Raw genomic sequence first — 24817 nt, forward strand, 5'->3', positions numbered from 1 at the left:
TCCCCCAGGGCCTGGAAGAAGCCTGGCACATAGTAGGCCCTCAGTAAGCTTTTGTTGCCTGCATGAATAGATGAGCGAATGAGCTGCACGGGTCCAGAGCTGACGGCTTTAGCTGCTACTTCATTTGCAAAACAGAAATAAAATATTTCTAACCGCCTAGGATGGAGATCAAACTATCCGTTGAGATTTAAAAGCAGAGTTGGACCAGGAGGGCACTGGAGATGGGGCCAGGGCGGGAGGTTGATTCTAACAGCCTCCGGAAGGTTTGAGGCAGGCCTGTGACAACCTGGGGTCACACTGTACCGTGTCACTCAGGTGGCTGTAGGCAGCACTGCATGAACTCGAGGGGCCAGAGCAGAAGCAGGATTTGGAGTGAGGAGACGTCGGTGGCGGCCCCCTCACCGTGGTGGTGACGGAGATGGAGGGAGGTGGGAGCTGCTGGTTTCAACCTGCGTCGGGTGGACCCGTGTGTCCTGTCTTACTCACCACAAAGGCCATGGGGGACATGTAAAGGCTTCGGTGAAATATCAGTTAGCTGGGGAGGTACCTAGTGGTGTCAGTTCCAACCACGCAGGCCCCGGTCTGTCCTGGCTCTGCCGTGAACACACACACACGTGTCCCAGCCCCTCCCCTAACCCTCCGGGATGGCAGCGTTGTTTATGCTGAGACGCCACACACCCTATAAAAGTGAAGTGTATTTCTATATAACAGGCAGGCTTGGAAAGTAGTTACGGGAAGAAACGTAGGCCTTGGAAGATGCTTCTCACACCAGTGACAGGCAGCCAGGGACTCCGACTGCAGGGAAAGTGTCCCTTTAGGGGAAGCCAGCAAGTTCCAGTTCCAGCTGCATTCCTTCCAACCCGCAGCGGCTCCGAGGCAGGAGGTGAAACAGACGTTTCCACTGGAGCTGATGCTCTGGGACGAGGCAGGAGTGTCTGCAGGTGGGCGGGGACGATGCATAGAGTGCCTTCCTGGGCAGAGGGACTTCTTTTGGAGATCACCAAACACGAGATGAGAAGAAACAATAATAACAGGAAAGACCGCTGAGTGTTTCTTATGTGCCGGCAGCACCGTTTCAAGGCGTTCATGTATATTGCGCTCATTTAATTCTGGCAGCAGCCTGGTGAGGTGGGTGCCGACATCATCTCAGGCACCCGGAGCCTGATACTTCTCCCAAGCTCATGAGCGAGAAGGCCACAGAGCCGGGGTTCAAACTCGGGCTTCTGCTCCAGGCCCACACTTTTCCTCTGTGCAAGGTCGGGAGCAGGGGCACCCCACTGGCTTTCCAATGGCCCTGGCAATGTGGGTGTGCCCTGCTGGCCCAAATGCGGATGCCCTGACACACCTCATCCTTGAGAAGCAACACCAGAGCCGGCTTAGAGGCAGGACTTGATGGGGACGATTGATTCTCATGCCTACTCTTTGCAGCGAGGGCTGTGACCCTCCCCATTGGACAGAGGAGGAAACAGAGGCACAGAGCACCATACACCGTGTCCACAGCCCACAGCACTAGGCAGTCAAACCAGGCTGGACCCAGGGCTGACCAAAGCCTTCTCTGTTTTTCTGAAACCTCCAGGCTGTGGGCTTTTGTTTCTGTGGCCTTCAAAGCAAGAGTATCCTTGTTCTTTTGATAGACATTGAGATCCAGAGAGGTTAACACTCTGCCTAAGGTCACACAGCCAGTGAGCGGGGAGATGGGACTCAAATGCAGATTGGTCCCAGTCCAACACTCACGCTCTTTCTTCCCTTCCACCCCTCATTTCTAAGCAGTGGAGACTGACTGTGATTTAAGATTATGCAGCATCTTCTGCTTTAAAGCAGATTTTCCCGTGGGGGCTGTGTGTGGTGGTGGTCTATGCCCAGACCAAGAACTGGGACTAGGGAGTGAGAGAGATCCTGGTTCTAATTTCAGACCTGCCTCTCACCAGCAGTGTGACTGCAGCTCGCCATTCTCCTCTCTGAGCTCGGGGGTGACCAGAAGAACACCACCTGCAGGCTGACGGTCAGGATGAAGTAGAAGAACCCGCTAGAAAAACACTCTCCCAACGGCAGGGATTCATGTATGTGTGTTCCCATTATCCGACTGAGTAAATGCTAGATAAATATCTCCGGAAGGAAGGGAGGAAGGGAGGAGAGGGGAGGGAGGAAGGGAGGGACCCATGTAAGTGGTGGCTGTTCATATGATCTCATTCATCTTCAGAATGTCCTTCTGAAGGACAAGTAAATTCTAAAATTTGCAAAAGTAATTCTACCCCTTTTGCAGGTGGAGAACTGAATAGCGGGGTGTGTAAGGGGAGAGGCAGCCAGAACAAGCCCAGGGCTCGCTCCAATGGATTTCTTTGCTTCTTTGTTCTTAATCATCATCTTTTCCCTTTTTTTTCCACCATAAAATGTCAGAACTTAACCTGACAAAGTGCTGGACAAATCCGAGGAGGAGTGGCGCAGCCCCCTCCGCTGCCCTGCTGCGTCCTCCCCGGCCCCCCGGCTCCCAGGATGGCCTGTCAGGAACGGAGCGTCCACGAGGCAGAGGCAGCGTGCCCTCGCACAGAACGGTCTCTGCAGCGGAGGAGGAGCCTGCAGCGTTCCTCCACAGACAGCACCTTCCCCTCCCCCATCTTGGGCTCAGAGGACACACAGCCCTTGTAGGCCTGGGAGTGGATGCTGACCGACTCCGCGTTTCATCTCAGAAAGGCGAGATGGAAAGGTTAGCCTGGAGGTCTGCGCCCGGGGGCCCAGGGCTTCACAGGCGCATTTGCATGGGAAGGGATGTTTGACTAATTTCTAGCTAACCGGTCCTCATTAAGTCTAGCCTTGCTTTCTAGAAGCTTAAAATCTAGTGAGGAGGCGAGCGGGCCTCGGCTGGTCCCAACCATTTGGTTTTAATAATAGTGGTTGTTAAAAAACTGACAGCAAGGAGTTTCACCCTCCACCTGGGCCTCCCCATCACCCAGCAGTGAAGGGTTCATGCCGAGCCCAGTGGGAGAAGCCACCCCGATTGTTGAATACTTTGAATATTACCATGGAGGCAATATATACAATAATGAAACAAGTGACAGTATAAAATACTGCAGAATGTCACAAGGGCCAGAGCAGGTTGCAGTGACGCCTCATCCAATGGGCAGCGAGTTTCTTCCGAAGATGTCTGTTCTCACGCACATTGGGCCAGGCCCCTTCCTGTCTCGCCTGGCCTCCTCCCTCAGCCTCCCCCCTGGCCTCCCTGCCTCCACCCTCAGCCCCCAGACAATCTGGCCTCCACTCTCGCAGCCAGAAAGACAAATCTGGTCACACCAGCCCCCTGCTTAAAACCATCCGTTGGCTTCTTGTGCTCAGGGTCAGGCGCAAGCTCCCTTCCGAGCGGTCGCTGCCATTTGCAGTCACACGTTTGTTCGTTTCTTGGTCTCCCCCAGAGGATCTCGAGCTCCACCGAGACTCTCCAGTGTTTATGTCCAGTGTCTAGTGCAGCCCCTGGTACACAGTAGGAGTTCCATAGATGTTTGTTTAATAACAGAAGGAATAAGTGAATGGATGAATGAGCACTGACTGGGGGTCTGGAGGAGCCCGGAAAGGACCAGGTGGTGTCCTGGATGGGTTATGACTTGCAGGCAGAGAAGGGACTGGCATTAGAGGCAGGGGGACGTCCCGGCCAGGGCCAGGAGGTGGGGGGCAGTGGCTCCATCTGCGCCAGAGGGGCCCTTTAAGCAGGAGGACAGTGTGAGGAGGGACCAAGAGCCTGGGGCTCTAAGTTGGGGCACTGGAGTTAGAACACCGAGTTCAGGTCCAGGCTCCATGACCAGCTGGTGATCCTGAGAAAGATGTCACCTTTCTGCAACTCAGGTCTCTCATCTTTCAAATGGGACAATGATGCCATCTACCTTATGGAGCTGTTCTGAGGACTGCGTGAGATAACGGTGATGGGTATGAAGAAAAGATAGAATGCTCATTAGCCAGCGTGCTTGAGTCTAGGGAGAGAAATCACGCTTGCAGAGTATTTCCGTGCAGGGCCTTTCTGAGCCAATGCCGTTTAATTCTTTCAGCAACCCAGCAAGGTTCCCTTGACATCTCAGTGAGACGGATGAATCTGACCTGCATCCCAGTGGAGCCCGCTGTCCCCAGCACTTGGTTTATTGTGGGTGGTCCAACGCAGTCATGCTTAACCCTCACTCAGGCACAGAATCGCCTGGAGCACTGTTGTAGGACCCACCCGGGCCCACCGTGGCCAAATGAACTGGGATTTATGGGAGTGGACTGAATGTCAGTGTGTTTTGAAACTCCCCAGATCACCTGAATGGGCAACCAGGCTGAGGACCACTGGTCTAAGTTTGGGTTTAAAGACCGAGTGGTTGTCACAACAAGTCCCACGGGGACGGGGAGGGGGTGGGGGTGTGGGGATGGGGTGGGGGCATGGGGATGGGGTGGGGGCATGGGGATGGAGTGAGGGCGTGGGGATGGGGTGGGGGCAGGGGATGGGATGGGGACAGGGGATGGGATGGGGGCAGGGGATGGGATGGGGGTGTGGGGATGGGATGGGGGTGTGGGGATGGGATGGGGGTGTGGGGATGGGATGGGGGCGTGGGGATGGGATGGGGGTGTGGGGATTGGGTGGGGGCAGGGGATGGGATGGGGGTGTGGGGATGGGATGGGGGTGTGGGGATTGGGTGGGGGCATGGGGATGGGATAGGGGCGTGGGGATGGGATGGGGGCATGGGGATGGGGGCTGTGAGTCACTTCTCACCTCAACTACTGACAGCAAAGCCAGACCAGCAAGTGTACATGGAGGGGACCCCGAAACCTGTTAATACTCATGTGGGTACGCCCCGAAGTGTGGCTTCCAAGTGCCCATCACTATTGCTTGGTGGGGTCTGTGAATTGCAGGCTCTTTTCAAGGCTTCACTTTTACGGGGCTGTCTGCTCCAGACGGCCGACCTGCACGGTCAGTGACCTCGCTCTCTTTCAGAGTGGGGTGACAGGTGGTGATTTTCTTTGAGTGTGCCTGGGGCTGACCTGGTTCCTGGGTCTTGCTGGAAGAGCGCTAGGGTAACAGACCTTGACTTTTCCTAGAACCCCTGGATGGCTGCATTGTGCCCAAGCCACTCCCACTGCAGTTTGCAAACGGAGGTCATTTCTCTAGGAAAAAAAACATGCTTCGTTAAATTAGACTTTCAGATACACAACGAGTAATACTGTATACTAAAAAAATTATTTATTGTGTATCTAAAATTCAAATTTGCCTGGAAAGCCTGCAGTTTATCTGACTACCCCACGTGGGGCCTCACTTTCGGGACCCACTTCAGGGTTAATAGCGTGGACATTGGCACCAGCTATACCCTCACTGGACCCCAGCTCTGTCTCTTAGTGGTAACTGAGCCACAAACAAGACGCCTAACCCCTGAAGCTTCCATTTCCACATAAGCAAATGCAGATGCAGACAATAATAGCCCCTGCCTCTTGTGGTTTTTTAAACTATAAAATAAGATAATGTGTGTAAGGCGCCTACTAAGACCTCAATAAACAGTAACTGTTATCAAGAAACAATATCAGAAACACTTTCAATGTACAGCCTTTATTTTTTCTGATTTCTAAGAGTAACACTCTTATTGTTATCATATCATGTTATGATATCTTAATGATATCATAATGATCATTATGGAAAATTGGACAATATAGACAGATATGAGAAAGAAAATAAAAACCACCCATCTTTCCACCAAAGATAAATATTTTTAACATTTTGGTGATCATTCTTACAGCTTTTTTTCCCCTTAAAAATGTATCTCTGTATATCTTAAAAATATAGCTGTATTCCTTAATAATATATGTGTATCTGTAAAATATATCTAGATCTAAATATATTTCCTTAAAAATCTATCTATATGTATGTATTCCTAAATACATATCTTAAAAATATATCAGAAAAATCAATTTTGTGCTGTGGAGCTTGCTTTTTTTTTTTCACTTAACATTATATCATAAGTATTTCCCCAAGTTGTTAGACATTCTTTGAAAATCTGATTTTCGCTGTATGGATTTGCATAAACTTATGTAGCCAATCTCCTCCTGTTGGTCGTCCTCATTTTTGTGGCTATTATAAACAGTGTTGCAGTGAGTTCTTTATCTTTTATTAAAAATTGTGCTAGAGCTTGGTCAGACTTTCAGAGAACCGTCCCGAAGGGCAGTCTCCTGGCTGCATTTCTGCTTGGAGGCTCCAGCTTTTGCCAGAATGCCTGTGTCCACACCAGAGACCACTGGATTTCAGCCTTGACAGGCGGGCTCAGGGCTGCCCGGGGGCTGGATCTGTCACTCTCCGCCTCTCGGGAGTGGAGGCTGTCGCTGCTGAAATGTACAAACGCATAATCCTTTCTGATCAAAGGGGAATCCTTTTTCTGGCCTCCAGACTCCGTCCGTTCTGTTCCTAGTTGCGCGTGTGACATCTCCAGTTATTACCCTTGTCTTTCCTGTTTCACAGAACTGGGGGGAAAAGATCTCCAAGGTCTTGAAGTCCCCGGGCCCTTAACCCTCCAGCTCTGTTGGGACATCACTGCTTGTCTTGTGCTCGGACACAGGGCACCTTAAGCATGCTCCCGCTGCCGAGTCTGCCTTCCAGCCCTGTTTCGCCTTCTGAGTTATGAGCTACCAGCGAACGGCTTCATCCACTCTCAGGATTGTGTGCCCGGAAGCCCTGAGGAGAATAACTGCTTAATTTGATGTTTGTATTAGTCTATTTCTGGAGTGTCCTTGGTTGAGGGGCCTCACCACCTTTGATAGCCCCGTGGCTGTCTTCGTGAGGGAAGTGGCACTGAATTCTAAACCTGGTCTCACTTGGAACATGGCCGCCAGGTAGCACAGTGGCAGCCGTGGGTGGGGGGGAAAGAGTCTCCAAACACCAGCAAAGTCCCAAAGAAAATCACTCAGGGGCTGAAGGGAGGCACACCGAAGCAGTTCAGCCCTGTTTCATGTGTTTTTTTATGTTTTGACATTTTAAGTTTAAAGAACATAGCTTGGTTTTATAAAATAGTTTCATCCAGAGAGAAGACCACATAAAAGTGTCCAAACAAGTCTTTATGGATGGAGGTCAGTACGAATGGCTCTTTATCTGCTTTGCCCTTCATTCTTGCCCCAGAACCTTCTGGAATGTAATTCTCAGAGCGGATTTGAAACAGAGAGTTGATCTAATTGTGGGGCTCACGGGAGCCCCCAGCATGTCTTCTTGCATGCACCGATTTTTTTTTTCTAAATTGGTTGAGCTTAAAAGTGTAATAATTATACCCAAATCTGCACAGCCATTTTTCTTCCCGGAGAATTGATGTAATTTGCTGGTGTTCTTTAGCTGCAGGACATACTGGAGCAGGGCAGCTCTTGCTGATTTGGCGGACGTGCTGAACGCCTTGGTGGAGGTGTCGGGCCCAGGAGGGCAGCAGGGATGACGTGGGGCCTGTCTATTCCCGGGTGAGCACACCAGCTGAGTGCAGGGGCAGCAGGTGCCTGTCAGCTGGGTCTGAATCCCAGCTTCAGCACGTGCCAGCTTCGAGACTTTGGCAATCCCTTCACCTTTCTGTGCCTCATCCTTCTCATCTGTAAGATGGGGATAATAACAGTCCTACCTCATAGGATTATTTTGACTCATAAATGCATTACTATGCATTAAGCAGTTCAAACGCTGCCTAGTTCATTAGCTATTATTTATTATGCTCCCCACAGTATCTGGATCCCTTAAACAAGAATCACTGAGAGCACGTGTGCATAGACTGCAGTGTGCACACGAAACTCTGTAGGTCTTGTTTAAATACAGATTATTAATAGATTGATCGTGGCACCTGAGCATCTGCAAAAAGTTCAGGTGACAGTCCAGCTGCTATTCAAAGACCACACTTTGAGGTGCAAGGACCTTGAGAACTTAGATTGAAATTGCAGATTCCTGGCCCCCATCCAGACTGCAGATTCAAGATTGTTCTGGAGCCTGAAGATCTTGTGGAGTTGGCCTTGCTAGGTTTTAGACTTGCCTGGGACCCGCCGCCCTTTCCTCCTTTCCTGTTTCTCCCTCTTGCAGTGAGAGTGTCTGACGGTGCCGGTCCCACCGCTGTATGTTGGAAGCACATGACTTGTCCGGTTTCACGGGTTCACAGCTGGAGAGGAATTTGCCTCAGATGAGTCTTAGCCTGAGTCTCACCCAGCCCTGATTTAGATGCTATTTCGATGAAACTTCGAGCTTTAGAGTTGATATTGGAATGGGTTAAGATTCTTTGGACTGTTGAGATGAAATCAATGTATTTTGCATAGAAGATGCAGATGAATTTTGGGGGACCAGGGGCAGAACGCTACCAACAGGATCGTATTACCTCCAAATTTCTGAGTTGGAGCCCTAACCTCTAAGGGGACGGTATTTGGAGATGGGGCCTTTGGGAGGTCATCAGGGTTAGCAGAGGTCATGGGGTGGGGCCCTCACAATGGGACTAGTGTCCTTATAAAGAGAGACACTGAGAGCTTTCTTGCTATCTTTGTGCTCCGTGAGGATGCAGGAGAAAGCGGCCGTCTGCACCTGGCATAGGGTGCTCAGCAGAACCTGCCATGCGGGCACTTGACCTCAGCCTTCCAGCCTCCAGAACGGCGAGAAATCAACGTCTGTGGTTTAAGCCCGGGTCTGGGCTCCTTGGCCCTGAGCCTGAGCTGACGAGGACACTGAGGGTGGGCTCAGGAGCGGCTGTTTAACAAGCCTCCAGGGGATTCGAACGCTGCAGAGGTTGACTGGCTGGACCGAGTTTCTTTCACTGTTCAGGAACGTGTGGCTGGTCTAGAACATGTGCATGGGAGAGAATGTGCCATTCTTCACTATGGCTCAGGTTTCTCCCTTCCTCCCATGCTGCGCAGTACAGCTCAGTGGTCAGAGATCCCGCTCTGGGTTTGCCTCCCAGCCCCAGCCCCCATTTACAGCTGGGTGACACCTCTCCTGAGGCACACGTCACACGGGGAGTGTGAAGCGGGAAGCCAAGGATTGCCAGGGGAAGCCAGCAGTCGTTGATCAAGTCTGGAACCATTGCTGCAGAGGCTGGGGCTCAGTCTGTCGTCACGTGTGGTCCGGCCCTTGTCTGTCTGTATAGAGCAGCAGGTTGCGTGCGTTTGTCTTCTTCTGCGTGATGAGCAGCTTGACAATGGTGTCCTTTCTTGCTCTTCTTGAGAGTTCCTCAGCACAGCCCTATCATCTGAGGCTCACCAACGCTTGCCGAACGGATGGATAAGAGATCAGATGCAGCCGCCGCGTCATGGACCACTGAGCTATTGCAAGCAGAAGGGAGCGCCACGGTTCACACCTGCGGGCCTGCGTTCACTGCCTTATCTCAGTTCACAGCAAACATCAGTGATCACCCACCTTGTCTCAGAGCTCACATCTGAGGGCACAGGAGGGCCTATGGGGCAGCGAGGCCAAATATCTATAATTTGACTTCGTTGTGAACTTTCCCACTCCAACCTTCTATCTGAGGAGTGATTATGCTGCAAGGTAACCAGTTATGCAATCAGTAGTTGTAAAATAAAAATGAAATTGGCTCTCTGTATTTAGTTTCCAAAATTATGTTAATCAGAATGATCTCATTTAAGCTTCACAACAACCTTGGGAGGTAGGTATGATCATCACCCCATTTTACTATTGAGCAAACCGAGGCTCTGAGAGGATAATCAACTTCTCTGGCACCTGGCAGAGCGGGACTTGAAGCCAGGTCCGGAGCCCAGCCGATGGGACAGGCCTGGGAAGCACAGAGCGGAGGGACTCGGGCAGGGAGACTGGAAGCGCCCTTTCCTCAGAGGTGGGGAGGGACCCTGGGTGGGAGGAGACCGCCGATGTCTGCACCTCACGGCGCCCGTGTGTGCCACTCGCAGCATCGTTGGAAGGGTGGGTCTGTCGGATCCTCAACACATAATGAGGAGAATTTCCTGAGTTTGTAAAATGGCCACAGACCTTGTGAGTGACGTGATAGCTGTGCTGAACCTTTTCTAACTCCTGGCTCTAAAAGAACCAGCAGTAAGAGAAACAAAATCCACACGCAGGCACGCCCTCCCCGCAGGCCCGGGTGGAGGGCGGCACCAGGCACCAGGCAGCCCTCCCCGTGCGCTTGGGAGTTTCTCCGCTGTTCTGGGCCAGCGGAGGGAGGCGGTGAGGCTCCTGGCACATGAGCCGGCTTCGTCCTCAGTGCAGCTTGACAGCTACATGGTTTAGGCCAGGCAGAGTTGACAGAAACCAGAGAGGGTCAAATGCCACCCTGGGTTGACTGGGCCACACAAGCTTTCAACCAGACAGCCTCATTCCATCTCTGGAGCCCGAGATCCTTCTAGGGCTTGGCAGCTGGGCAGCGCCCTGGTGGGACTGGTTAACCCCTCAGGCAGAGACCCACTGGGTAGATGCCTCCAAAATCTACGGTGGTCAGAATCCCATCTGGGGTATTTTGTGCCCTTAGGGACCCTGTAGTAATGTGAAGATGTCTAAGACAGACTGGAACTGTCTGACATTGGAAGAAATTCATTCTCACTGGTAATAAAAGATAAGCACCTTAAAACAACATGCAATTTTGTTATTTTTCCCTGGCCTGAAAGATTGGCCAAGGTTAAAAAAAGATAACATCCCATGGGGGCTGGAGATGGGGAACAAACCGCTCCCACCCGGCTAGTGGGGGTGCCAGGACTCCCATGGAAGCTGGAGGGGCGGGTGTCACCTTTGACCCCAACAATTTTCCTAACAGGCAGTAATCTAAGAAAGAACGAGAAGTGCCCACAAAGCGATATGTGCAAGGACGTGGGTTGGAGGGTTTATATTTGGAGAAAATTACTGTCTCAAAAGAATGACCAGTTAAAAACATTTTGGTATATCCATATGACAAAATTCCAGGCAGTCATAAAATTGACGCACAGCTTTATGTGTTGCTATGGAAAGATGTTCCAGATATATTGCTGGGTGGAAAATGCAGGTTACAAAATTACATGCATAGTATCATTTCAGTTTTGTAAAAAACAAAACCATCTGTCTACAACAGTTATATATATATGAAAAATGTATCTATGTGAATGTACATATGTACATGTCTATACATTTACATATGTGTGTATACGTGGAGGTGGGTATTTTTGCACAGGTGAAAAAAATTATCAATCGTTACCTGTGTGTGATGAGATGATGGGTGAAGCCTGCGCTTTTGAAATTTTTTTAAAGGGAAAGTGATTCCTTGAATAAAACAAATGGAACGTCTTTACAGGCAAAGGAGCAGCTGTGAGGCCTGTGAGGGTGGAGGATGCCGGCGGTGGAGAGCTGGGGCGCCAGGCTCCCCTCAGCCTGGGTGTGACTCCTGCGCAGACACGTATTATCTGTGGGCCTCTGGCCGGGGGACGCAAGGTCTCTGGACCTTGGAGTTCTCCCCTGGGGGAGGGCGTCTCTCTGACAATCCCTGCTTCACAGCAGTGTTGTGAGTACTAAGTGGGATGTTAGCTGTAAAGTGCCTGGCACACAGTAAGTACTCAATAAATGTTAATTATACATGAATATATTATCAGTATAGAATAATATAATAATATCTCTTCTTTCCTCCCTCCTCTGTTCCCTCCCTCCCTTCCTCCCTTCCTTCCTTCCATCTTTTATCAAAATACACACAGACACACACATAATTAGTCATGTGTGTAAAGAATAGACTTGTTTTCTAAAACTCCAGAGAGTGGAACCCATAGGTGAAGTCACAGGGAGACCAATTACAGCTCCAAACCCAGAAGAATTTTCCAGCTCTTCAAAGGTAAGAGGGAGCCCCATCCCCGGAGGTCTTCCAGAGGTTCTGGGTGAACAGGTGGCAGAGGTTCAGGAGACAACATTTGAGGGCCAGATGATTGGGTTGACCAGGCAGTTGGAGCCACTTCCGGTCCCCAGATTGAAGCCACCAGCGAAGAGGATGAGAAGCTGGCCCGGACTTGGGCTGCCTCCCAGCTCTACCGGTTACCTGCTGCCTTGGACGCTGGGGAGGCCTCTCCTCTCTGACCATCAGCGTCACGTCGGCAAAATAATCTCTGCTGTGCAGTTGTTGTCGGGATTGGAAATAAAAAGTTCTGCCTCCTGCTTCTGTCGTTATTTTTGTTCTGCGAACAGTGGAGGTAGAACCCCAGCGACATTCGCTCACTCATGCCTGCCTTCATTCCTTCCACAGACACCTCTCCAGGGCTTTCTGTGTGCCCAGCTTCTGCAGGTGGCAGGGCCCCTTTAAGGCTTCAGCACCCCACAGACCTGCCGCCTGGGCCCTAAACCCTAACCCCAGCCCTCAGGCTTCATATTCTTGTTCTGCACGGGCACCAGAGCAGCGCTCAGTCACCACGAAGCCCGGCTCCTTGCCAGAAAGACACGACGGGGGGGCGGGGGGGCTTTGCCAAGGGGTGCAGCCTTCCTGGAACTCAGGATGGAAATAAGGAAACACCCTCAGGCCGACTTTAAGATGGGAGGGACTGGTCCTGGCTGTGCTAGAATGATGCACCAGGGTAAATGGCCCGGGGCGGGGGGGGGGTGGGGGGTGGGGGGTGGAGGGGGGGTGGGGAGGGGGTGGGGGGTGGGGGTGTGGGGAGGGGGTGGGGGGTGGGGGTGGGGAGGGGGTGGGGGGAGGGGGTGGGGGGGCGCCTCAGACTTGCGGCTCTCTCCTCCTGCCCCCTCCTCTCTCCTCTTCCTGGGAGTCAGAGTCTCTGAACCCACAGGCACCCTGCTTTTGTGAGACTTTTCCTTCGGGACTTTCTGCCTCCTTGTCTGTCTGCTTTGGGCCCAGCTCTGGCCTCACCTCTCTCTCTCTCTCTCTCTCTCTCTCTCTCTCTCTCGCACGTCCCCAACCACCTGACCCACCTTCCCCACCAGCAGACTCAGTCACCCGGTGAGGGGGCTCAGCCCTGTGTTGTGACAGTGGGCAGGTGGGAGCTCGGCCTCCATGGACCTGGGCCCCTTTCCAAAGGGGACGCATGCCAGGCTCGTGGGGAGAAAACCTTAGAGCTGCGATTTCATAATCTTTGCACGTGTTATAATGTGCATAATATAATTTAGAAGTGACATCCATATGCAATTTATAGTTAAACATATTAATCAATTATTTAATTATTCAACAATTAATAATAAACAATATGTAATAATTTATCAATTATAATATTTTATAATTATATGTTTTATAATCATATTATAATATAATTAATAAGCATTAATTATTAATATGTATTAAAGGCGGACGTTTAGCAATTTTTAAACCTGGAGATACGTGATCAAAAATTTCAGAATGAACCATCGTAGACTAGGAGCCACTCAAGAGTGGTGGCCAATTTATTTATTTTGGGGTTCTCTGTACAGGGCTTTCTTCTGGCGGGGGAGTTTAAGTGTTTGCTAAATGAACAAATAAATCAACAATGAGATCCAGCCAGCCTGTCTTGGACTCCTGGCTTTTTTGGGAAGCTGGAAGGCACTTGAAGGTTGAGATAGAATAATTTACTTACTGTCCGCGTCCCTGACTGTCTGTGCACTGGGCCCGCATGTGAGGATTAGGGGCTCAGAATCACTTGTCCCTGCCCTCAGAGAACTCGCAGGGTAGCAGAGGAGGAAAGGCAATTTCCACACACAACTCCAACAGCTAAAATCTACAGACAGTGAAATGCACTGCAATTCTCTTTTAATATGAAGACTGATCAGCTTTGCATAGTGAAGACAAGGCCCCAGCTAAGTGTTTCCCAAACCTCAGTTATTCAAGTGCCCCACTGATCGTTTTTGCCATATTTGCGGAAGACTATACGCAAACGATATTTTCCTTTAAATGGACTTTTACCTAAATCAATTGATGTCAAAAGGAAACTATGTCATTACCATATCTAGAAAATCAGTATCCTGTGCCCTAAATAAAACGCAGCTATGAAAATAGACACAATAACAGAGCTAATATCTATTTCACACTGTTGCCACGTGGCGTTCTAAGCACTTTACGTGCGTTAACTCAATTCTTACAACCTAGTGATGTAGGTGCTATTATAATTCCCATTTTAAAGAGGGGGAAACTGAGACCTGAAGAAGCAAAGCCTCTCCCTGGAGTCACGGCCGTGGAGGTGCTGGGGTTCCCAGGCAGGGGTCTGACTCCAGGACCAGCTGGTGATCCCGAAGTAAGCGTCTGCTCTCTGAGCACCACCACGCTGCAGAGATGGGCAAGCTGCACCACCACCAAATCCGGCCTGGGGCCCGATTTTCTACTGGCCTCAAGCGACGAATAGTTTTTATTTTTAAATAGTTGAGGGAAAAAAATCAAAAGAAGGAGAATATTTCAAATGTCAGTCTCCATAATGAAGATTTATTGGGATACACCACACTCACTTATTTACTCATTGTTTATGGCTGCCTTTGCCCTATAACAGCAGACTTTAGTTGCAACAGAGACAGCAAAGTCTAGAATATTTGCTCTCTGGCGCTTTACGGAAAACATTTGCAGGCGTCCTGGTCTATAAACAAAAGGATACAAGGTTTTAAAATTCTAGCCTGATACTGTCACCAGTGCACCCAAGGTCTGTTGGTTCACCACTGAGCATTAAAGAACTGGGGCTGGAGACTCTCTCTGATGTAGAGAAAAGGGTAATTGAAAAGGGAATACCTTTCTTCATAGGGGGAGTCAGTTATTTATCGCTGAGTTCTTCTCGTGCTATTAAAACCATCTCCTGGCCCACGTTTTAGGGATCCCTAGACACTCTAGGTGATGTCTCAAATCTCTTCTAGCTCAAAAGTCTATATTTCTGAGAGCTGGGTCATCATTTCTCCCAACTCAGTGGTCCTCAGTCCCTGGGAATAAAGTGCTTCAAGGCCTTGGCTAAGCCCTCTCCGCCTGGCCCAGTGCTAACGGGTCTATTTCTCTTCTGGGGTTCATATACACTGTGAGTTCCAGATTTTGCTCTTCAGCGTGGCCAGGAAATAGCAACTTCGATGCAACAGGTTGAATCCACCCAGCTGTGGCATGTGTTAAAATGTATCCCCATCACTGAAAATCCAATTTTGTTTCTCAAAATCTTTGCTGGAAATATTGAGCTGGAACAGAAAATTAAATTTGCTCGAGTTCAAATGTGATTTGCTGTCATTCGAACAAAATGGGTCTCTCTCCCCTGAATTTGTACAACTCGCTTTGATCAACACGCCAGTAGACTCAGTGCCGTTAAAAACAACGAGAATTTCAGTCGATGTTCACGTGTTCCTTCTGCTCGACTTCAAAAATCTCCCCAGATTATCCTGCAGCTGTCTGTGGCTGCGCGGGAAATCCCAGAGGGGACTTTCCTGAGAAAATGATAATTTGCTCAAATCAAAACATAATAAAAACAGCCCCCATTTGCTAGTAAATTGATGCAGCTGGAACTAAACTTATTTTAATTTTTAAATTTTTAATTTTTTTGGTGAGGAAGATTCACCTTGAGCTAACATCCATTGCCAATCTTCCTCTTTTTTTGCTTGAGGAAGATTCGCCCTGAGCTAACACCTGTGCCAATCTTCCTCTAGTTTTGTATGTGGGATGCCTTCACATTGTGGCTGATGAGTGGAGTAGGTTTGCACCCAGGATCCGAACCCGCAAACCTGGGCCACCAAAGTGGAGCGCGTGGAACTTCAACCACTCAGCCACGGCCAGCTCCCACGATCTTTTCTGATAGTCTTTCTCCTCATTGTCTTTCAAACAAGGACACATCCAGCTCGCATCTGTGTTGTCCTCACACGGCCCCCAAGCCCTGAAAAGTTGGCCAGCCCGCCTCTTCAGCCACAGAGAGGTTCAGCAACTTGCCTAAGGTCACTCAGCTGGTGAATGAAGAAGCTGGAATTTGAACTCAAATCTCGCCTGTGCTCGCTCCATTTCGTAGCCCCTGGAAACACGGATGACAGCCGAGATCTAGGGCAGCGGCTGCTTGCTCCGGATTCTTTTCTGCTCCCTGCCTGTCTGGGAGATGGTGAGAAGGTCTGGACCCGGACGAGCCGGGGGAAGTGGACGCAGCTGGTTAAGGAATAGAAGGAACAGTCACCCCTCCTTCCCCGACTCCCTTCTTCCCTCCTCCCTCCTTTCCTTCCCATAAATGCTTATTGAGGACCTTCCATATGCAGAGAGTATGCTGGGCTCTGGATATAGCAGTGAACAAAACAGACTCCATTTCTTGCCCTCGTGGGACTCATATTCTAGTGGGGGGACATGAACACTAAGAAAAGTAAGTGGGTAAGAGCTGTGGTAATGGCAATGATGGTCAGTGCTACAGACACAAACTGAGGCAGGAAGGAGGGCTGAGAGTGTCAGGAGGGGGACATGCCATCAAAACAGGGTGGCCAGGGACGGTCTTGCTGGAAAGGTGATCTTTGAGCAAAGCTGAAGGGGTTGAGGAAGCAAGTGATGTGGATCTAGAGGAAGAGTGTTTCAGGGAGAGGAAACATGTGCAAAGGCCCTGAGGTGCTAGTCAGCCTGGGGTTTGGGGCATAGCAAGGAGTGGAGTGAGCGAGTCTAGGTGATAGAGCCAGAGCAGTGGTGAGGGGCAGATGATTTACTTCCCTGGAGGTCACAGGAAGGTCGTTGGATTCTGTTCTGAGCCAGAGGGGAGCTCTGGGAGGGTCTGGGCGGGGAGGCGCAGGCCCAGTCTGGCTGTTGAATGAAAACAAAGGCAGAGGCAGGGAGACCAGGGAGGAGGCTCCGTCACTATTCATCACTGAGCTGAGTGAGAAGGGGGCGTCAGGACAGCTGGGCGCTGGGGGAAGAAGCAGTACCCAGATTTCCAGGGTCCCTCCCCATCCACTGCCCAAGGGGCCACCCAAGGGACCTTTCTTCCAAGCAGACCTGTGTCCAGGGTTTGAGTGCAAGGCCATTGCAGTTAACAGGGTGGGGAGCGGAGAAGAGAAAGGAGCCAGCGGCGTGTCTGCTGTCTTTACCGCGGGCAGCAGGAGCTCTGTCCTGCTGGGGAACGCTGGCTGGTCCAGCGCCTCACCGTCTGCCATGGGGGAGGGCTGCAGCCTGGTGGGAGGGGCGTTGCCCCTGGCCCTTCAGGCTGGTCCTGCTGGCCAGCACAACAGGCTCACAATGCCAGAAACAGCCCTCAGTAGACTCACGGGTGTTTGCAGTAAGCAGCCTGATCCAGATGGAACGAATGACCATGGGAGGGGGTAGGGGCGCCGACAGCATCTGCTCTAGTGGCCACTGTACCTGGTCCTCTAGGCCTTTCAGCAGCTCCTGGCCCGGTGAAGCCGGACTCCTGAGCGCGGCCAGCAGCGTCTTTCCGCAGGTCTTCCTCATACTGTCTCTGCAGGAGTCAGCAAACATTTTCTGTAAAGGGCCGGGGAGCAAACATTTTAGGCTCTGCAGGCCACACACCATCTCAACCCTGCCATTGTCGCCTGCGAGCAGCCATAGGCAATATGTAAACGAATGAGCCCGTGTGGCCGTGTTCCCAAAAACTTCCCTTAGGAACAAGCAGCAGCTGGATTTGACCCAAGGGCTGGACTTTGCTGACCCTTACAAGGTGGATGGGAATCGACAGGTAAGGAGGAACGTGGGCATCATGAGGACGTTGCTAATAATAATTGTAAATAATTACCGTCAAACAAAAGAGCTCTCAAACGCTCCAGGGAACGGTAAGAGCCCGCCTGACTCTAATCACGCAGCCCACGCAGATCAGATCCAGTTGCATTTCCTGAGCTTTGTGTTTTCCTTCTGAAAATCTCAAAGGAGCCTTTATACTAGAGGAAATTTAATTAAAACCACAGAGAGATCTATGCTTATACCACTGACGGCCTGCTTTAGCCCACAGTTGATTGAGGTCATAGGAGAGTCGTTTGAAAGTGGATCTTGTTGTCCGATCTGGGGCCCACAGCCCTGTTCTTCTTGTGATCAAGTCCTTGGTTCCCTGGCCGCGGAGTCCACCCAGCAGCAGCCGAGGGGACGTGTAATTTCATCTGCCATCCGGGGATGACTTTCTTGATACCCTGAAATCGGCTACTCTCTCACCAGCGCTAATGGCCTGTAATCAAAGGTCTCAGTGAAATCGTTTCCTGCCTCACAGGAGCCTCTGCTTTTCTTTATCACTAGGACCCCAAATAGGAACCAAAATTCTCGGTTTTTCCTTGTCTTGATCACCTACTTCGCAATAATCTTCTACTTCCTAGAACAGGTTGTGGATTTGGACAGATCTGGCTTTAAATTCAATTTAGTTGTTTATTATTCAAGTGACTTGAGAAAGTCAGTTTTAACCTCCTGAAGTTTTAGTTTCCTTACCTGCAGAACGGGAACACTGGCGCCGAGTCCTTCTCGCTTACCCCACTCCCCACCCTGTGACAAAGACAATCCCACACATCTACAGTGTTTCTAGGTGCCAGGTGCCTTGTTGAAAACATTACAATCATTGTTTTATTAAGTCATAACAATGACCCATGAGTTTGCAATTATCATCATCTGCATTTTCCAGATGGGGAAACTGAGGCACAGAAAGGCGGAGGACCTTATTAAAGGCACACAGCTGGTGCGTGTCGAAGCCAGGACCTGAAGACAGTGTGACGAGCGGGGGGCACTTGGAGGAGACGTGAGGGACAGTTCTCGGCCCTTAGAGGCACTCAGCGCATTACTTATTGAGTGGATTCAGGGGAACCATCTCTGCTCTTGAGCTGGCTCTCTTCCACGTGGTGAGCTTTTGGCTTATCAGCCCGTTGTGTGCTCTCTCTCTCTCTCTGTTTTCTTCAATGTGGCTGGCATGGTGAGACTAGGTCTGGGGGTATCTCATTCTTAGGAGATGTCCCTAAACTTTGGAAGTCCCTGCAAGGTTAGAATGGGGCGCAGAGAGAAGGGAACTAGGGAGGAGTCTGCTCTACACTTTACAGGAAAAGCAAAGGTGTCCTTGAGGGTTTCAGGGCATTTTAGGATATGTTCAGTTGCAAGGAAGAGTGTAAGGAACTGACAGCATCCTAAGCTGGACTAAAGGAGCCTGGAGGTGCGTTAGTCCATGAATGCTTTGTTGGCTTGACCATGTCATCAAAAACAGAGGCTCTTTCTTTTTATTTTATTTTATTTTATTTATTTTTTAAGGACTTTATTTTTCCCTTTTCTCTCAAAGCCCCCCGGGACATAGTTGTGTATTTTTAGTTGTGGGTCCTTCTAGTTGTGGCATGTGAGATGCCGCCTCAGCATGGCTTGATGAGTGGTGCCATGTCTGTGCCCAGGATTCGAACTGATGAAACCCTGGGCCGCCACAGTGGAGCACGCGAACTTAACGACTTGGCCAGGGGACCGGCCCCATCAGAGGCTCTTTCTACTCTTCTGCTCCACCATCCTGAATCTGTTGACTTTCCACCCTTAGGCTTGTCCCTCAGTCACAAAACAGCTGCCACAGCTCTGAGCATCTCATCTTCACACAATCTCATTAAAGCAGGAAGGAGAAGGAGGCCCCCCTTCTTGTCATTACTTTTATCAGGGAACAAATTCCTTCCAAGGAATGAAAACCTCACTGTATGTCTTCTCGCATCTCATTGTCCAGAACTGGCTGTACACCTTGCCCTGAACCGAGAGAAGGGGCGGGAAATTACCAGGCTAGGAGCTATCTCGGTCCATCCGCTTGGACTAGGGGAGGGTCCCAGTCTCCTGGAACACGGGGAGCTCTGCACAGAACTGAGGGGAGGCACTAGGTGTTGGGTAGTCCGGGAACAGCATCTGCCACAAAGAGAGCCACAGTGATGAGCCGACAAGAGGCAGGCCACGCGCCTCCTCTCCTGCATCAGCTTCAGGTCGCCTGGCTCAGAGACCCCACACAGGAAATGAGACTGAGCGGAGTCCTCCAGGCTGTGGGAGACTTCAGGGATCTGTGCCTCAGTTTCTCACCTGTAAAGTGGGAATGGATATAGTAGCTGCCTCATAGGGTTGCTGTGAGAATAAGTGAGTTAATCTGGTTGAAATGTTTAGAACTGGGCTTAGCACGTAACATGTACTAGACGAGTGTTATCTGCTGTGTTTACTGGGCCAGGTAGATGACTAAGACGGCCAACCATCTTGATTTGCCTGGGACTGGGAGGGCTCAGGACGTGGAATTTTCAGGTTTAAGACCAGACTCCTCTGGGGCAAGCCAAGACGAGCTGATCACTTGATGGGGAACGCAAATGAGCCAAGTGGGCTGGGAGGGGACTGAGGCAACTTGGAGAGTGTGTGCCTCCGTGATTTCATTCTGCCTGGTTGTCACCATCCTTCTGGCCCGGTGTGGTCAGAGCTGATTTTTCAGGGCAAGCCAGACAGTTGGATTTTTATGTTAAATCTCTGAAATTGACATATTTTAAATATTTTTTAAAAACCAACCACACTGCTTATTCCAAACAAAAACACATTTGTTGACCACAGTGGGCCCTGGGCTCCCATTTCGCTTCTTCCTACTCTCCTCTCAGCCTCCATCCTTTATGGAATGGGCTGTTTCCTGATTCTGAAATGTGCATATTTCCTGCCTTCCTGGAGCCACTCCTTAACTCGTTCTTATTTGTTTCTGCAGGAAGTGTAAGACAGAAATTAAAGAAGAAAAATGTTCCAAGGTTTGGTGGCTACGTGTACAAAAAGATTTCCCCGATAAATATTGCTCCCAATCACTCATTTGTGAAGGCAGCATGAAGCGAAATTAAACTCAGGTGGGAATGCAATGGGTGACTGTCTCGGTGGCTTGGGGGAAATGAAAGTCATTCATCTCGGGCCAGTGGGACCGGCAGGACCGTCGGCTTTCTCTGCCTCCTCACGGCTGCGGCGTGTGCAGACCGTACATTTCTGCAGAGAATTTTCCCTCATCCAATCTGTAACCTTCATTTCAGGACTCAGGGAGGTTTTGGAAGTGGGAGCCCTGCGTCATTGTTGGTGAGTATTAGGTGACCCTTTATGACAGTTCAGGGCCCACAGAGAAGGTCTTGTGAATGCTTAAGAAACATGCACCTGAATCTGTCTACAAAATTCGTCCCGCATCTCTCAAGTCTTGGGCACCTGTGTGGAAGTTCCCCCTCTCACCACCTCCCCCTTTTGATGCTCACACTGTCTCTCTCCAGTCTCAGGGGTGCTTGTGAAGATGCTCGGGTCCTCAAAGGAATGTTTCTATTCGCAACGAGAATCAGTGGTAAACATGTCCTCCCACATAACCAACAATCTCGCTATTGCGTTTCTATACAACAACAAGAAACAAATGTAGAATGATCAAAAACAACACTACCGTCATGGCCTGCATAACGACGTTTCGGTCAATGACGGGCCACATACACAATGGTGGTCCAGTAAGATTAGTACCAGAAAGCCAGGTGAGTAGCAGGCTAGACCATCTAGGTTTGTGTGAGTGATGTTCGCACGACGACAAAATTGCCTAACACATTTCTCAGAAGGTGTCCCCGTCACTAAGCAACGCATAACTGTATCTACAACGGTATCAAAACTCAAATACCTAGGAATTAATCTGGTGAAAAATGTGTAAGAATCTATGCAGAAAACTATAAAATATTGGGGAGAGAAATATTAAAAGACATGGATAAAATATATAAATGGAGAGATATAGTATATTTGTGAATTGGAAGGTTCAATAGTGTGAAGAGATCGATTATCCTCAAGTTAATCTACAGGCACAACGCATCCCTCGCAATCTTAACAGGTTCCTTTTGTGTGTGGAAATCGATGAGCTGATGCTTCAATTTACACGAAAATGTAAACGTCCGGGAACAACCCAAGACGATCTTGAAGAAGAACAAAGATGGAGAGCTTGTGCTGCCAGACATGAAGACTTATTAACAAGTAACTGTAATCAAGACGGTGTGATATTGGCACAGGGATAGACATATAGACAAATGGAAAAGAATAGAAAGTTCTAGAAACAGACCCATAAATTAATGTTATGGGATTTATGACAAAGGTGGCCTTTCAGAGTAGCGGAAAAGGATGGTCTTTTCAATAAATATTGCTGGGTCAGTCAGATATCCATAAAGAAAAATAACAAAACTTGACTCCCAATTAGAGATAATCAGTTCCAGGTAGATTTTAAATCTCAACGTGGAGGTATTAAAGCTTCTAGAGGATGACATAGGAGAATATCTTCTTGACTTTGGGTTAAAGAAAGATTTCTTAGGAAGGACACAAATAGCACTAACCGTAAATGAAAGGTCTATACGTCGGATTACACTAATGTCAAGAACTTTTGTTTATCAAAGACACATGAAGAAAGTGAGGAGACAAGTCAGAGAATGGGAGAGATGTTTGCAACACAAATTACTGCAAAAGGGTCATATTCACAACATGATTCCTAAGATTCCACAATATTCCTACAGATCAATAAGAAGACGAAAAACAAAAAAGCTAAGAGAAAATGGCAAGAATCTAAAGAAACTCATCACAAAGAGGGTACCCACTGAACTGTGCTCAACTCACTGCTCATCCGGGAAACACAAATTAAATTTGCGGTGAGATATGCCCACACACCCACCAGAAGGGCTAAAATTAAAGGACCAGCCAGGCTAAGTGCTGGCGAGGAGGTGAAGCAACCGGAGCCCACCTCCACGCTGTCACGAACGTATGTTCACAGAGCACTTTTGAGACCGTCTGGCAGGATCTACTGAAGACTAACACTCACACATCTCTGCCCCATCTTTCCTCTCCTGGTACATCTTCAACAGAATGTGTGCATCTGTGTAGCAAAACACACGAATATCCTCAAACTAGAAATTATCCAAATGTCCATCAACAGGAGAATGCATTGATTGTGGCTTGTTTCCACAATGAAATCCTCTGCAACAATAAGAACAAACAAATTACAAATCTCAAAAACAATGTTGAGTGAATGAAGCCAGATGTGAAAGAGACCTCATTGTTTTAATGTAAAGTTAATTAATATGAAAATATAAATGTAAATATAAATATAAATATGGAGTTCTTGATATAAAATTCAAAGAGAGACAAAATAATTGAGAAGTCAGCAACGTGGTTACCTTCGGAGCGGAGGGGGGAGAGAGCGATTGGTGGGGGCACAGCAGGTCTTTGGGGTCCTTTAATGTTCTAGTTTTTAACTGGGTTGTGGTTACACGTATATGCTCACTCGTGATAATTCACTAAGCTGTGCACTGATGATTTGCACACTCATATGTGTGCGTTATGTCTCAGCAAAAAACTAAAAACTGTCAATAGAAATAATAAATACTTGGAAAAGTCATTTCATTTAGCAAGTATTTACTGGGTGCCTTTTTTTTTTTTTTTTGAGGAAGATCAGCCCTGAGCTAACTACTCCCAATCCTCCTCTTTTTGTTGAGGAAGAGTGGCCCTGAGCTAACATCCGTGCCCATCTTCCTCCACTTTATATGTGGGACACCTACCACAGCATGGCTTGCCAAGCAGTGCCATGTCCGCACCCGGGATCCAAACCAGCGAACCCCGGGCCGCTGAATCGGAATGTGTGCACTTAACTGCTGAGCCACTGGGCCGGCCCTACTGGGTGCCTATTATGTACCAAGCACTGTGCTGAGGAGAAACAGTAAATGAATTAGTCAAGGTCCTCCCCATAAAGTGCTTACTCTGTGTGTGTGTGTGTCTTATAACAAATAAAGAATTATAATTTACTCGTGATTGGCGAAGAGCGGGGTGCTCTGGGAGCCTGTGGGAGCGGGAGCTAATATTTCTCAGGCAATGGTTTCTCTGCTGAGAACTGAAGGATGACTAGGATTTAAGCAGGTAAAGGAAGGGAGAGAGGTGTTGCAGGCACGGGGAACAGCGTATGCAAAGGCCCAGAGAGGTGAGAGAACACGGCGCAACGGAGGAACTCAAAGAAGTTCACTGTGAAGAGAGTGACAGAAAGGGTAAGAGAGTTGAGTCAGGGCCAAATCATGCAGGTTCTCCCACCAGCCTCGCCCAGCAGTCTGGACTTTATTCTGGGGGCAATGGGGAGCTATTGAAGATGTTAATGGGTGAAGAGAGGGGATAATAGAGGCAGATTTGCTTCTTGAAGAAAGAACAATGGCTTCTGGATGGCAAGGGTGGAGGGACCGAGATTGGTAAGAGGGATGCTGCAGTCAGAGGCGACGTGGGAAGGGTGGCAGAGAAAGGATGAGTGAGGCAAGGATGGACCTTGAGAAAGATTTAGGAGAGAGAATGGACAGGACGAGGTGCAGAGCTGGCTTACCGGGTGGGGGGGTGACGGATGACGCCTGGTCAGTATTGAGTTGTTTGCAACAAGTGCTGACGGAGGGGAGCGCGAGATGGAGGCGCTGAGCAGAGAGAGACAGTGGAGCTTCATCCTGCGCTCACCGCACAGCAGCTTCGGCCTTGCCGCCCCTGCAGTTCTGCTGCTCCTGCCTCATCTGCCTCCGACCTGCTGTTTACAACCAAGCCCAGGGGATGCTGCCGGGGGAAAGCAAAGCCTGGCACAGAAGAAGCATTCTGACAAAATAATTACAGTGTCAGCAAGAGAGCCATGAGTTGCAAACAAAACTTAAATAATCTGAGTCCCGCATCCAAACTGGGGAGCGAATTCAACAACTCCATGCCTCACTGGGAATCCTTGAGTCACTTTCCCACCTGGACCTTCCTTCCAGAAGCTGGAAATTGAGCGATAATTCAGGGTCACCAGAAACCAATGGTCTGATATTTGGCAGTGTGTCAGCTCGGTTCCCGGAACCTCCTGATGGTAACGCCTGTGATGACCATCTGCTGTTTTGGACAACCAAGCCCACATTCCCTCTTCTTCTGGAAACAGCATCTCGATTTCCTTCGGGGGAAACTCTCCTCCCTCACTGCCAGTCCACTCGATTCCAATGGCTCTGACCCTGCCCCCAGCTGCCGATGGGAGGTTGTGGCCTCCAGAAGGC

The 24817-nt window shown here is 49.5% G+C and overlaps 1 long non-coding RNA gene across 1 annotated transcript; it reads left to right on the forward strand.

Moving 5' to 3' along the window:
- Positions 1–1903: 1903 nt before the first annotated feature.
- Positions 1904–4360, forward strand: LOC139078137 (uncharacterized). Its single transcript, XR_011530936.1, has 3 exons — positions 1904–2060; positions 2398–2704; positions 4035–4360. It is a non-coding gene; the product is annotated as an uncharacterized lncRNA (long non-coding RNA).
- The last annotated feature ends 20457 nt before the right edge of the window (positions 4361–24817 follow it).

This window comes from Equus przewalskii, chromosome 21, assembly GCF_037783145.1.
Source record: "Equus przewalskii isolate Varuska chromosome 21, EquPr2, whole genome shotgun sequence".
In the NCBI taxonomy this organism is placed as follows: Eukaryota; Metazoa; Chordata; class Mammalia; order Perissodactyla; family Equidae; genus Equus; species Equus przewalskii.